The sequence below is a fragment of the Eubalaena glacialis genome, chromosome 6 (assembly GCF_028564815.1).
Source record: "Eubalaena glacialis isolate mEubGla1 chromosome 6, mEubGla1.1.hap2.+ XY, whole genome shotgun sequence".
Lineage (NCBI taxonomy): Eukaryota > Metazoa > Chordata > Mammalia > Artiodactyla > Balaenidae > Eubalaena > Eubalaena glacialis.
The window spans coordinates 12,311,314-12,325,530 of NC_083721.1; the positions used below are offsets into that span (position 1 = coordinate 12,311,314).

A 14,217-nucleotide genomic window follows, 5' to 3' on the forward strand; every position below is an offset into this window, starting at 1 on the left:
AAGGAGTTCCTTAAGATATACAGAGAGTTCTTAAATCATTGGGGAGGGCTGAAAAGACTTTAGTTGAACTCAGAATGCCACCGTAGAATTGGGTTATCAAGGGAGCTGCTGCCTCTTCCATAATCAGGCAGTTGCTGAATTAAGAGGCCATCTTCTCCTACAGGAAGCCAGTGCCACAGTCATCGGCTCCAAGGCATCTGCCACAACCTGGAAGCAAGTCAATCAGAAAACACCCCCCCAAAGCACTAGCTCCCAGGCTAGGCCAGTTCTGCCGAGACGCAGGCCAGCAACAGAGGTGCTCATAACCCTTCTCTTGCCCCCCACTGAACTCAGTTCCCAAACAAACGTTCATGGTCCTCTCTCCTTGTGACTCAGTTCCGACTCAAGGATAAAGGATCAATAAAACTTAAATCATGTGTGGAGCCCCAACTGCCATGGCAGTTGAGGACTCTGCAAATTGACTATTTTGGTTTTCCAATCTCTGTAGCAGAGGCAAGCGAGAGAAAAGCGTTGGCGCAGAGGTTGAGTACACCAAGCCATTGTATTAGCCACAATTGTTCTGGAAAGTTGGGAAAGCTGGTGTATGGACAGTCATCCTTCCCTTCTTCCATCCTAGGCATCCCGGCCACACATATCATCTCATTTAATCCTCACCTCAACCTCTCAATGACATATTGTTATCCCCATTTTATAGATGAGGAAACTGAGGCTTATAAAGTTTAAATAATAATGTTCAATATCCTTTCATAACCTACAGTGGAATATAATCTGCAAAAAATAATAACTGGATCACTATGTTATACCCCTGAAACTAATGCAATATTGTAAATCAACTAACTGCAATAAATAAAAAATTAAAAGGTAATAATGTTCTAGAAGGTAGCAGAATCGAGATTTGAACTAAAGTCCATGTTCCATTATCCTCATGTGGTAAAATTAATATGTTTGCTTTGCTGAAACTAAACACCAACAATAATGGATTCTATTCTTAATTCCCTTGCTTCTAAATATGAATCACTGGCTTTCAAAGAACACTCGTAGGTGCTTTCCCATCTCGAAACCTTTGCTCCAGCAATTTTCTTAATTGCCTGTGTTGCTTGATCCCATGGACCACCTGAGAAGCTTGATGATGTATGTGTCAGGACTGTATGAGGTGAGAAAGGAGGAAACATCCATCAACTCACATCCTCCATTGGCCAAAGAATCATCCCATGAGGCATTATTGCCCTTTTTCTCCCATATCCGACTACTCATATCCAGCCATCCTTTCAGGCCCAGATCAAGCACCTTTCCACAGAGACTTCTCCAGTCTCCCTGCCAAAATGTAGTCCTGCATTTTCCGAATCTCCTACATATTTTCTTTGTACCTCCCTTCATACATTTCCCACATTCAACATATATAATCACCCTTTTCACATTATAACTTCCTTGAAGACAAGAATGATGACATTTATCTCTATTGTCCTTTAAAGCTTCTGGCACAATGCAGAGTGTAGAAAGTGTTCACTAGATGAAAAATAAAGAAATGAATAAATTTCCCTAGGGAGGTGCTCTCTTCTTTAATGTATTGGATAATCTGTATCCGGGTAATTATAAATCAATTGCTCTAGTTTTCTAATGTTTTTAAGTAGAAAAACTTTTCTCCATCACCATCATCCACCTGATTTCTTCCATAGTGAGCCCTCATCAATTAATGTAACAGAATGTTTTTTACATATTTATTTGATTTTAACATTTTTATGAAAGGAACTAAAAAAGAGAGAACAGGACAACATCTTTGTTTTTTGTTGTTGTTGAAGTATAGTTGATTTACAATGTTGTATTAGTTTCTGGTGTAGAGCAAAGTGATTCAATTACACACACACACACACACACACACACACACACGTATGTTCTTTTTCATATTCTTTTCCATTATATGTTATTACAAGATATTGGGTACAGCTCCCTGTGTTATACAGTAGGACCTTGTTCTGCATCTGTTTTACATATAGTAGTTTGTATCTGCTAATCACAAACTCCTAATTTATCCCTCCTCCTCCCCTTTCCCCTTTGGTAACCATAGTTGTATGATGCTATTTGTGGGGGGGTGGGGGTTGCGGGATCTTAGTTTCCCAACCAAGGATCGAACCCGCGCCCCCTGCATTGGAAGCGTGGAGTCTTAATCACTGGACCACCAGGGAAATCCCTGGTAACCATAAGTTTATTTTCTGTGTGCGTGAGTCTGTTTCTGTTTTGTAAATAAGTTCATTTGTATCATATTTTAGTGCTGGCTTTGGCAGCACATATACTAAAATTGTATCATATTTTAGATTCCACAGATAAGTGATATCATATGATCTTTGTCTTTCTCTGTCTGACTTACTCCACATAGTGTAATAAACTCTAGGACTACATCCTTGGAGTTGAAATGAGTTCACTTTCTCTCTGGAACAACCACAATAGGTCAATTTTTATACTAGTTCAGGCATTTGCCATAAGTAACAATTCATTGGGCCAAAATGAGTGGAACAAATCATGATAGTGAAAGCATCAAGGAGTCTCCATGCTCTACACTTAATTCATTCAATTTCCTGCTAAAGTAGAATTTCTTGCATTACTGTTAGCCCTTCAGGTCAGCATAGAGCAGCAGTCTCCTTCATTTCTTCTGGAAACTTTCCACTTTGGAACCCCGAAAAGAGTAGCCAGCAGTCACCAAGGTGGGTTGTCTCCCACTGTGTGGTTCATGAAACCGGTAGGTGGGCAGCTTCCTTCTGGTTGCCATGGAAATGACCAGGGCCACTGGCCCTCTGAAAACGGAAAAGAACAGCAAGTGCAAGAACAGGCATTCCGTCCGTCCTGCCTTGCAGATTATACCAGCTGTCAAGCCAGAGTGAAGGATCAGGCAGAGGTCTGGGAGTGGCGGAGCCAGCCTTGCAGTGGAGCTTGAGATGTAAGTAATTTCTCTGTTCTTTTTTTGAAAAGCATGTCTAGCTTAACAGTTTTTAATAGCTTTACAATTTCTGCCGCATGGCAGGAAAGTTCTGTGATGGTTTGAAGAATCACCATCGGCGCCACCTTCTTCTTGTCGTGTTTGCATTTCCTGAATATAACGCATACTTATAAGTCACTTTCACCGTGAAACACTCCTTTAAGCTTCCAGGCGTATGAATTGCTCTTTACTGAGATTCTGCCTTTAAAAGGAAATGTTTTCAGTACATTAAGCAAAGAATGAAATGGTCTTCTCAGTCCCTAAATAGATAAACTCACTTAGGTTAATATTATATAACAAATATCGCCGTGGAATCTGAGCTTCCTGTTTCTATTTTTAAATCTGGCTAAAATAAAAGAAAAAAAGAAAACAAACAAAAGAATCCGGCTATATTTTCCTGTTGATCTTTAATGCTAAATAACAATTAAATGAAAGAGATTTGTGTCATATCGCTTTTCCTTACCGTAATCACCAGCAAAACTAGGAACTCTCAAAACATTGGCTTTTATTGTTTCTTTGCTCTGATTTTATCTAATGGTATTATATTTACGGTTTATTTACACACTAGTCATTAGAAAACATAGGAAGACAAGAAGAAACCAAATTTAGATGAGCATCAACATTTGGATTGGTTAACTTTTTAAAAAATTGGTCCTTGTTTTCAAAAGTGAAACAAACACGATAAATACTGTAGTAAAACAGTAATGGGGATGTTTTAATCAAAACCAGTAATCCTTACACAGTTCTGCATATATTCATTGTTTAATAAATATGTTTTGGGGCAGTTTTTTAGCAATAAGTGTGTTGGTGTATATTGAGGAAAGGAAATGTTTCAAAAGAATTGTGCATAATATTTATAAAAACCTGTCCTTAAAAACTACCAAAAATATCAGACCTCGCTTGCTTGAAATGTTTTTTAATGAAAACGGTGATATTTCGCAAGTTTTTTACTTTTATTTTTATACCAAACAATTCAATGTAATGCATTTTTTAAAAATAATGTTTGAAAGGAAAAAAAGATTTCTCATCATGTTTTTTGAGAGAAATTGGGCATTTTCTGAAAATAACAGATTCAATACAGTGTCTATGGAAATGAATACTTTTCAACAGTTGACATAGCACTCCCAATTTTCTTTTTCGCATCCATATTTTTATCACTTGAACCTAGTATATGATCCACTTTTAAAATTCAGGGTCTATGGAATTCCCTGGCAGTCCAGTGGTTAGGACTTGGCACTCTCACTGCCAGGGGCCCGGGTTCGATCCCTGGTCAGGGAACTAAGATCCCATAAGCCACGCAACGCAGCCAAAAAAAAAGAAGAAAAAGAAAAAAAAATTCAGGGTCCAGTGGCTCGTGTCTCTGTGTCAATGGAGAGAAGAGACAAACCACACAGTTCCATGGGTGTGTGATTAAGGGGGCCAGACCTGCCGAGATGGGGGTTGGAGCACCAATGATCTAATTAGCTAAACGTATAGCAAGCCATTCACAGGAAATGCTTGAAGGGTTTGCAACCATTGGTTAATAAACTCTCACAAGAACCTGTGTTGAGTAGAAAGGTGCAGTAGTTACATATTTTAGTTAAGACTTCCCACTGGCTTGCTCTCTGAGAGTCTTTGTCCCACATTCCATGACTATGTTAACAGCAGCAGCATTCAACCAATGTTGTCCTTATTTTAAAATCTAATTTATAAGCCATTTCTTTTTAAAAAAAAAAAAAAAAGTGTTCTGATGCCTGTGCATAATAGAACTCACTTCATTCCTTTTGTTTCCTGTTCATCTAGCGTGAGGTTTCTATACACACTTGAGGTTAGAGGCCACGGAGTCTAGTAATAGAATCCGAGGCATGGAACGTCATGTGAGTAGGAACTTGACCCTGGGGTGGGAAGTGAAACTGTAATTTCCACCATGACTCCTTAGAGTATATTTGGCTGTCTGGGTTCAAGTCTCAGTTGTTTCCTTCTGGCTCTGTGACTTTGACCAAGCTATTTAACCTCTCTGTGTCTTCATTTTCTGATAAGAAAATGGGGCCATAATATCTACCTTTACGATTATTGTAAGGATTAAATGAAATAAAACAGGTAAAATACTTCAAACAGTACCTGGTACAAAAGAAGCACTTATTAAATATTATTAATCATTGAAAAATACGTGTAGTTCCTAATTTCAGTCATTTTTCAACACACATGGAACTCCCACATTTCTTATTTGAAAGTACATTGCTTCTTATCGATGACCGTTTTCTATAGGTAGCTAGTTTAGCCCTGGGAACACAGGGCTGAGGGGCAATAAAGGTGTGTGTAGTAAAATGTGAATACAATAACATCTGTTCTCTATCTAGTAGTCTGAACTCTCTTGGGAGTCAAGAGTTGTATATTTGACAAGTTAAGTCCGAGGTGTCTGTTAGCTATTCAGGTAGAGCTATTCAAGTGAGATGCTAGATACATGAGCATGAAGCTCAGGGAAGGGTTTGGGAGCTGGTTAGTCATCAGCATATAGATAATACTGAAATCCAGGGGTCAGCATGCAATCGCCAAGGGAGTGGATATACAGAGAGAAGAGAGCCAGGCGCCAAGCCAGGGGCATGCAACACTCAGGGAAGACGAGAAGATGTCAGCCAGATACTAAGAATAAGTCGGCATTGAGGTAGCAAGAAAAACAGGAGCATGTGGTGTCAAGGAAGAACAGAAAGGTCTTCGCTCAGGAAGGAGGGAGCTGGCAACCATGCTGAATGCTGGTGAGAAGTCAAGCAAAATGAGATGAGGACATTAACCATTGATTTTGGAACATTTTAGGGGGTGGGAGTCACTGGGAATCTGATAACAATCATGCCAGTGGAATGACCCTAAGAACAGCCGGCTTAGAGGGGCTTAAAAAATCTAACATAAAACAGGCACTGGGCTCTCTGTATACTTATAGATTTGCTTGCAAAAGCTTGGTTTTTAATTTCTTTTATGGTTAACTGATGTGGACCTATAAGAGGTCTGAGGTAGGCAAGAACTGTCATCCATGAATCTAGCCTACTAAAGATTCGTGAAAGATGTGAAGACAGTTTAAGAGATGAGGGTGGTTTCTTAGCAGATGAGAAATAGAAAACACTCCTGACACAGGGGGCAACATAAGCAGCACAAGGGAGGCATCACACACACACACACACACAAGAAGACAATACACACACACACACATCCATCAGGACTTGTTCTAACAATATTCCCTGATGCCTTTCCATTCCAGTTTTGATCCATTTCCCATAAAATGATCACTTCTCATTTGCATTTCTGAACTGCCTGGGCTCCAAGGTCATTAGGAAACCAGGATCTTCTCTGTGTCCAGGAGCTTTACAGGATTCCTCTGGAGTCATGCCTAGTCACCATTTCATGGGTATTCAGTTTAGCCCAAATTGTGTTACCCATATTATCCACTAGAGTTCTGCTCTTGTCACAAAAATAACCTTCAATGAGTCATCGATGAGGTCAGGAGGCCTTCTTTTCAAATAAAATTCTTATGTTAGAATAGTTATAGACTTACAGAAAAATTGTGAAGATAGCACAGAGAGTTCCCATATACCCTGCACCCAGTCTCCCCTATTATTAACATCTTACATTACTGTATTATACATGTGTCACAATTAATGAACCCATATTGATACATTATTATTATTTTAACTAATATCTATATTTTATTCAGATTTTCTTAGATACCTAATGTCCTTTTTCTGTTCCAGGATCCCATATTAACTTTAGTTGTAGGCACGTAAAACCCTAAAAAATCTTCCAAGAAAGCAACAAGGTTCAAATTACCTTTGGTTCCAATATTTGTAACTAAAACCACTAAAGGAAAAATTTAACTCTTACTTGTCTAAAATCTAATGGTTGAATACAGATGAAAGGAAAAAGCTTAAGGCTTACATCTTAAGGAAATAGTTTAAGGTATTTTATGGGCTGTAATAATGTACAACTGTAAGTGGAGGACCTGAATCCCTTTTTATTGTTCTGGAAGCAGGTAATTAAAATATTAAAGGTCTGCCAGCATTTTTTTGTTTCTCATCTCCTAGCAAAGGGATTACTCTGACTTATTTTCCTTGGCAACCTCACACTCATATAATACAGGCCCAGTAATTTGAGCAAAGCTCTCCCTGAATTAGTTTCACAAGACTGGATGCTTAAATGTTAGATTGTGGGGAAGTTTGCAGCAGGGGTTATTATAATCCCTCAATGGAGAGCAATTAAGGCAATGGCTTCTGATGCCCACAAATATCTGTGAGATCAATATATACTAACTCAGCTCATGCTTCCCTTAAGCCTGGGGAAGCCATGTGGAGTGAGGTAGAAGGACGGTGATCTGGGGTCCTGACTCAGGGCTCATGGTCCCTATCCTAGGTGAGTGTGTTTCACCCTTTGTCCCCATCAGATTCACAGAAAAGCTCCAAGGCAACTGCAAACTTAGACGATGCTCACTGGTAAAGTCACAAGAGGTTGGGGATGCCTCATGGGTCTTTTGCCAGATGTCATTCGATGACCTTCAAGGAGACTCACAGGCAAGGCATAAGATATTGAGCTTAAATTGCCACCCTCTCACCAGTACACAAAATCTCCTTATACTTCCTCTGTCATGGCTGAGCCACATGCTGAAATTCCTGCTAAAGAAGAAGATGGATTTTGCTTGCTAATTTGATATGATACACTCCACAATTCCAGGAGGTAAAAGGTAAAAGAGGAAGTAAAGGATCAATAACATGCCTCTCTGACTTAGCTAATATAGGGATTTATTTGGATAATATAAATATTTACGGAGTGCCTCTATGAGTCAGGCGCTAAGGACTGGGGAAACCATGGTCAACGTGAAGACCAGGGCTCTGTCGCATCAGAAATCTGACTGACACAGCATACCAGCAGCAATTGTTCCAGCATCCAATAGACAAACTAGTGGGTGAAATCAACATTCAATTAAGTTGAATGCTTTCAAAACATAAAACATCTGCTTTTCAGTTAGTTCTTTTGAAAAATAACTTATATATATATATATATATATATATATATATATACACACACACATATATATAAAAATAAAGCTATTTTTTAAAAATATTTATTTATTTTTATTTATTTATTTTCTTGGCTGCATCAGGTCTGAGTTGTGGCACGTGGGATCTTTGTTGCGGTGCTCAGGTTTCTCTCTAGTTGTGGCACATGAACTCAGTAGTTGTGGCGTGAGGGCTTAGGTGCCCTGCAGCATGTGGGATCTTAGTTCCCCGACCAGGGATCAAACCTGCGTCCCCTGAACTGGAAGGCGGATTCTTTACCACTGGACCACCAGGGAAGTCCCCAGTTAGTTCTTAATTATCTTAGTCTAGATGCTTTTGAGCACTTTAGTTCATTTCTATCATTAACTACGTTTAATCTGAAAGCAGTAATCCAATTGATACTTGAAGAGATCCTGGCTTCACCAACCAGTGGGCACAAATAAGGTTTAATTAACACTAATCACTTGTATCTGGTTGGTTTGTGCTCCCATCTACCTGATACAAGTCCTTGCCTCCTTCCCACCCCCATGTCTACACAATAGAGTCTTCTCTAATCATTTCTTGGGGTCCCCAGGAGTGCCTCACCTGTATTCACAAATGGTCCTCTCATGTGCCTCTGTCCCCAGCCGCCATTGGATGTTGACTGCCCCCCACATGCTGCTGTCATGGGGCTCCCTGTTAACTTGTTGCCCGGAGAGAAGTGTCTAGAGACATCCCAGTCTGTCCTCCAGGAGAGGCCAAATGATGCTATCTGCCCCTCATCCCTCGCTGTGCCAGAGCTGGTTTGCCCTCAGTGCAGAAGTGGGGAGAATGACTCTGTCTCCTGCTCAGTGTCACACTTTCTCACCTGGGCAGGGGCCACTGTGCCCTGCACCTCCGAGTTCTTGAGAGCCGTCCATGCAGTATCTGCCTACAACTCCACTGGACTCAGCCCAAGGCTTTAATTAGTCTGGGTTAAGAAGAGGCAAGTGCTGTCCCGTCCCTCCACTCATTCCTGCCCCAGACCCTCACACATCATCTTTACTCTTCCTTCTTTTTTCTCAACAATTCCACATATGCAAATAACCACCTGGATACGGTCATCCCCTGAACTCGTGAGACGTGTCCAGATGCATCTGTTCAGACTGGGCTGGGTCCAATACAGGGTGGCTACTATATGACAGCTCTGAGCTTGGTACTACAGAAGAATGGAAAGGAGTTTAGGACATTGTTACCCTAAGAGCTTATGATCCAGTCTAGTGAGAGTAATAAGACACATGACACAACTAGTGAATACTGCAGGGCTGTGAATAAAGACGAGCTAGTGTGTTTGATCCAAAAGTGGTTTGATTGGGTGGTTTTGTTTCCCCATAATTTCTGTATTCCTTTCCTATCACCATTCTAACAAATTCCCACAAACTTAGTGGCTTAAAACAACACAAATTTATTCTTTCACATTTCTGGAGGTCAGAAGTCCAAAATCAGTCTGACTGGGCTAAATTCAAGGTATTGGCAGGGCTAATCCTTCTGGAGACTCCAAGGGAGAATCCATTTCTTGCCTCTTCCAGCTTCTAGAGGCTGCTGGCATTCCTTGGCTTATGGCCGCATCACTCCAATCTCTGCTTCTGTTGTCAATTTTTCTTCTCTCTCTCTTCCTGCATACCTCTTAGAAGGACCTTCGTGATTACGTTGGGCCTACCCAGATAATCCAGGATAATTTCCCCATCTCAAGATCTTTAACTTAATCACGTATGTAAAATCCTCCTTGCTTTGTAAGGTAATATTCATAGGTTCTAAGGATAAGGATATGGACACCTTTAGGGGCCGTTATTCAGCCCACCACAATATCCAGCAAGCACAGGAGAAGATCAGAAAGAAAGTGTTTTGATCATTTCCCATACTCTTGCTGTCTCTGTAAACATTTTACACACATTTAAATTAGTAGAAATGGGAATTGGACAGTTATTTCCATTTACCAGACTTGCTCACTCATAATTTCAAGGCCTCGCATTCCCCAGAATTTACAGGAAGACATCTGTAAATTAGGTTCAAGAAAAAATGATACAGAAAGATCTTTTTGTTTTATGCTGAGCTTGTTCTCTGTTTCAATTTTCAATGCAAGCAGTGCATTCAATTAACCAATACTAGGGCTTCCCTGGTGGCACAGTGGTTGAGAGTCTGCCTGCCAATGCAGGGGACACGGGTTCGAGCCCTGGTCTGGGAAGATCCCACATGCCGCGGAGCAACTAGGCCCGTGAGTCACAACTACTGAGCCTGCGCGTCTGGAGCCTGTGCTCCGCAACAAGAGAGGCCGCGATAGTGAGAGGCCCGCGCACCACGATGAAGAGTGGCCCCCGCTCGCCGCAACTGGAGAAAGCCCTCGCACAGAAACGAAGACCCAACACAGCCAAGAATAAATATAAAAATAAATTTTAAAAAAAGACCTAAAGAAGAAATACATGGCGAATATCTTTAAAAAAAAAAAAAAATTAACCAGTACTTTAGATTTTGGGGAAGGTGGCTTTTGGGATGTCCTAATATCCCAAATTATATATATTCCTATTATCACTATAATTCTGACATTACAAAATACCATAGTTTATGAATAGTACTATAGTACTCTGTGTATTATAGTTGCTTATGAGTAGTAGTAATAGTACTTATGAACAGCACTAATAGACTATATATTATGACATGCACCTTGCTTTACTCTTATTATAACCTTGTGTGGTAGGTATTATCATTCCCATGCCATATTGAGAAAAATGACTCAGAAAAGCTCTTTGGCCCAAAAATATTCAGTGAGTTTAACAATCACAAAAATGCTTTAAATTGTGTCCCCTGAAGACCCGAATTGCATGCTTGAAGCTAATTTGGCCTAAATTCCAACTTATGGAGACACGAACTTGTATTTCCTCTTTTTCTAGATGAGGAAATCTATCAGATGATAGCAAAGTGTGTAGGTCTTACTGTATAAATCAAATGAGAAATTGACCCCATCAGAATCACAGCGAACCCCGTTTCCTGCCTCTCACGATGAACCATGTGAACTTCGATGAAGGGGAAGTGATTTTTGTCAACAGAGACTTTACAAGGCGGTGACTTCAGAATCACTTGGAAGGGTGTGTGAAAATTCAGTGGCTCGTACCAGGGACGGGAGTGTGCCGTTGTGGAATGTGAAGAAGAAAGAAAAGACAACACTTATCCTAGTAAGAAAACATGGGGGAGAAACCCAAATTAGCTTTCAACATTATAAGCTTTGAAATATTAAGCAATAAGAACATTATTCCTCTTTCCAATACCATCTTAGGTAGTGCTTCTCTCTAAACTGTCTCCTGCAGTGCACTTGTGGAGCAGAGCCAAGGAAAAGGAAAATGCTAAAAATCTCTTTTTTTCAAAAAATCATTCTCAAGGTCCTCCACCTAAAGCCTTCATCCAGCATCTCTGCGAGCTTCTCACCCACAGACACAGAGTAGCCAACATTTCCTCCCTGGCCTCCATGGGAAGGGTGATTGCACAGCCACAAACGAGTGGGAACTGGGCCTGAGAACAGGTGGCCACACAGTTCTGGGTCCTAGAAAGGAGTTTCACCCCACACTTCTCCTGTATTTCTATTTAACCCTCGCTATCCCTCTAACAAGGGGCAAGGTAGGGATAAGGCTTAAAGCGCAATCCCCTTGGGCAAGAATGTGTTTACTTAAGTCTGTATTAAGGCTTAACCAAGTGATATTAGACCCCTGTATGAGTGGGGTTTCAGCACCAGGCATCTGAAAAGAGTGCATGAGGGGATGACCAAGGAACTAAGAGGAAGGCACAGCAAGGGGACAGCAGGGCAGGAGCCTCGACCTCATTCCCACCTCCTCAATCCCACTCTCTTGTGCCCTCTACCCCCTCAAGGATTCCAGATAGTGAAATAAATTTATCTGGAGAGCCTGGAGTTAGAAGGAGTCAGCAAATGGAGAGAGATAAACCTTCAAAGAAAATACAAAAGAAAAGCGTTTTCTCACTTAGAACTCACTGTTTTCTGGTCTCTGCCCCTCTAATTCAATCTCCACCTGGCACCTCCATGAACTTCCTTAAGCACAGATCTACACGGGTCTCCCCTGCTTACAAACCTTCAGCGCCTCACTTTTGACTCTTGCAGGGGCCTCCAAAGGGGGTGTGTACATCAAAGGGAGTACACGAGCCAGTGGGGTAGAGCTGACAATACTCAAACTTCCATTTTTATTTTTCGTCTCAAGTATTTAAAATTCTACTCTTCGTGTATTGTTTACAATGTAGATAGTATAATTATGGTATTTCTAATACCTTTATAAATTAAAAATTATATCTACTGGGGAGGGGTTATATTGGTGGGGGTGAAGATCAGAAGCATTTGGAGATCAAACCCCTTAGCTTGGCTGGCACAGTCCCGGCCTCATGGCCCCAAGACACGCCAAGTACTCTAGTCTGAGATTTTGCTCAAGCAACTCCTCTATATGCAGCACCTCAGCTTTCCTCACCCCATCCCCTCTCTTCTCAGTCCACACAGCACCATCTCTGGGAGTCTTTCCCATTTCCTCCTGCCCAACACTTGGTCTGTGGCTTTAATAAGCACTCACCATGCACGTCACCTTATAGTTAGTTGCCCAGTTGTTTGTTCCCAGAGTACATGCGATGTTCCTTGAGCAACCCATTAGACTCCAGCAGTGAGCGAGGCCATCTTAACTGCTGTCCATGTCAGCAGGCAGTGTGCGCCCCTTTTTTTTTTATCCTTATAAAAGACTTCTACAGACAAGTTTATTGACCTAGATGGAACATTTTAGAAAAACATTTTCTAAATGTTTACTGTAATGTATATTTAAATTTCCAAATGATAGTTAACCCAGGATTTTACAACTAAGCCTAGAATTTTGTTACCAAATGTAATAAAAAGCTTTTAAAACCCTCTAACAATCAATGGTATAAGTTTCACGTTCTCCTGAATATATAAATTTGGTATACTTCACTTCTACTGTTAACGTTTGTATTGTTTCTAAGAGACCTTAACTTTTAATTTTCTGGAACATATTATCGTTAAGTCTTTTTATTTTTTGGTGATAAGAATGAATAGCAGGAGCAGCATTTGTTAAACCAAATCTAATATGAAACTGACTCTTTCTTGTGAGTAAATTTGTATTTTGAAACAGTAAAACAATAAGGTTTAATATAAAGCAAAATAATTTTTTTATGTTTATGATCTGCCAATTTCCCAGAAAAAGTTTTGTGGTGACTTTAGTTATATACCAGATATATTAAAATCACCAATGGACAACACATATTTTATTCAGGTGCCATCTGAAAGTTTTAAAAATTTGTTGACATAATATCACTGAACTGTCCACTTTAAAATGGTTGAAATGATAAATTTTCTGTTTTGTGTATTTTACCACAATTTTTTTAAAATGTGTTGTTTCAAGATTTTTAGGTTTTATAAAGGTATTGTATTAGCATAACAATGAAAAATTTAAAAGACCATCTCTAATCTCATTATCCTATCAAGCATTGTTTACATTTTTTTTTCACACACACACACTGTATTTTATTTTTACAAGAGATAAATAGACTGACACCAAGCATTGTAAATGGATGACCACAACAAAAGCAACAACGATTGCAATTACCAAACACGAAACACACTCATACTATGTCATAATATTGACATTCAGTCCAGTAATCCTCCAGTGTGCGCCCTTTTGATAAAATACACTCCAAGAGTATGCGTACACGTCTCACTTTGTGGGATACACCTAAGATTCCAAATTGTCTCCTTTTCAGGAATTCCACTCATTTTCACCACCTCCAAATCTTCAAGGATTTTTGCAGGGACACACTCTGGGTATTACATTTGGGAGAGACATCCTCACTTAGCTCCGCAAGTCCTGCTTCAAAGTGGGTTTCTTGGGATGCCCAGATGCTGGATTTCTTCTCCCTTTCTTCCCCGTGCTGCGTTCAGATTTATATTTCAGACTGTCTGCTTCTTGCTGGAGCATCTCATCAGTGTCTGCTTCTCTTACTTCTCCAGTTTCTTCAATTGAGTCTTTCCCTTAATTGTCTTTGCACTTTAAAAAAAAATCGCTTCTAATTTCAAATTAAACTTACATGTGAATTAAAATTTGAAATCACTCAAGTTTTGATTGCTGTAAGGATTTGGAGAGTGTCACGCTATTTTCCCACAATCGTATGTCTTGTCTTTTGTGTTAAGACTATAGAATTCAAAGCATCATT

General features: G+C 40.1%; 1 protein-coding gene across 3 annotated transcripts in view; it reads left to right on the forward strand.

Moving 5' to 3' along the window:
- The first annotated feature begins 2,768 nt into the window (after positions 1–2,768).
- Positions 2,769–14,217, forward strand: part of EPCIP (exosomal polycystin 1 interacting protein) — a 28,855-nt gene continuing 17,406 nt past the window's right edge. For all 3 annotated transcript variants that reach the window (XM_061192900.1, XM_061192899.1, XM_061192898.1), the window contains exon 1: positions 2,769–2,932. The gene's annotated coding sequence lies outside the window, so the exon portion shown is untranslated. The remainder of the gene's footprint in view (positions 2,933–14,217) is intronic.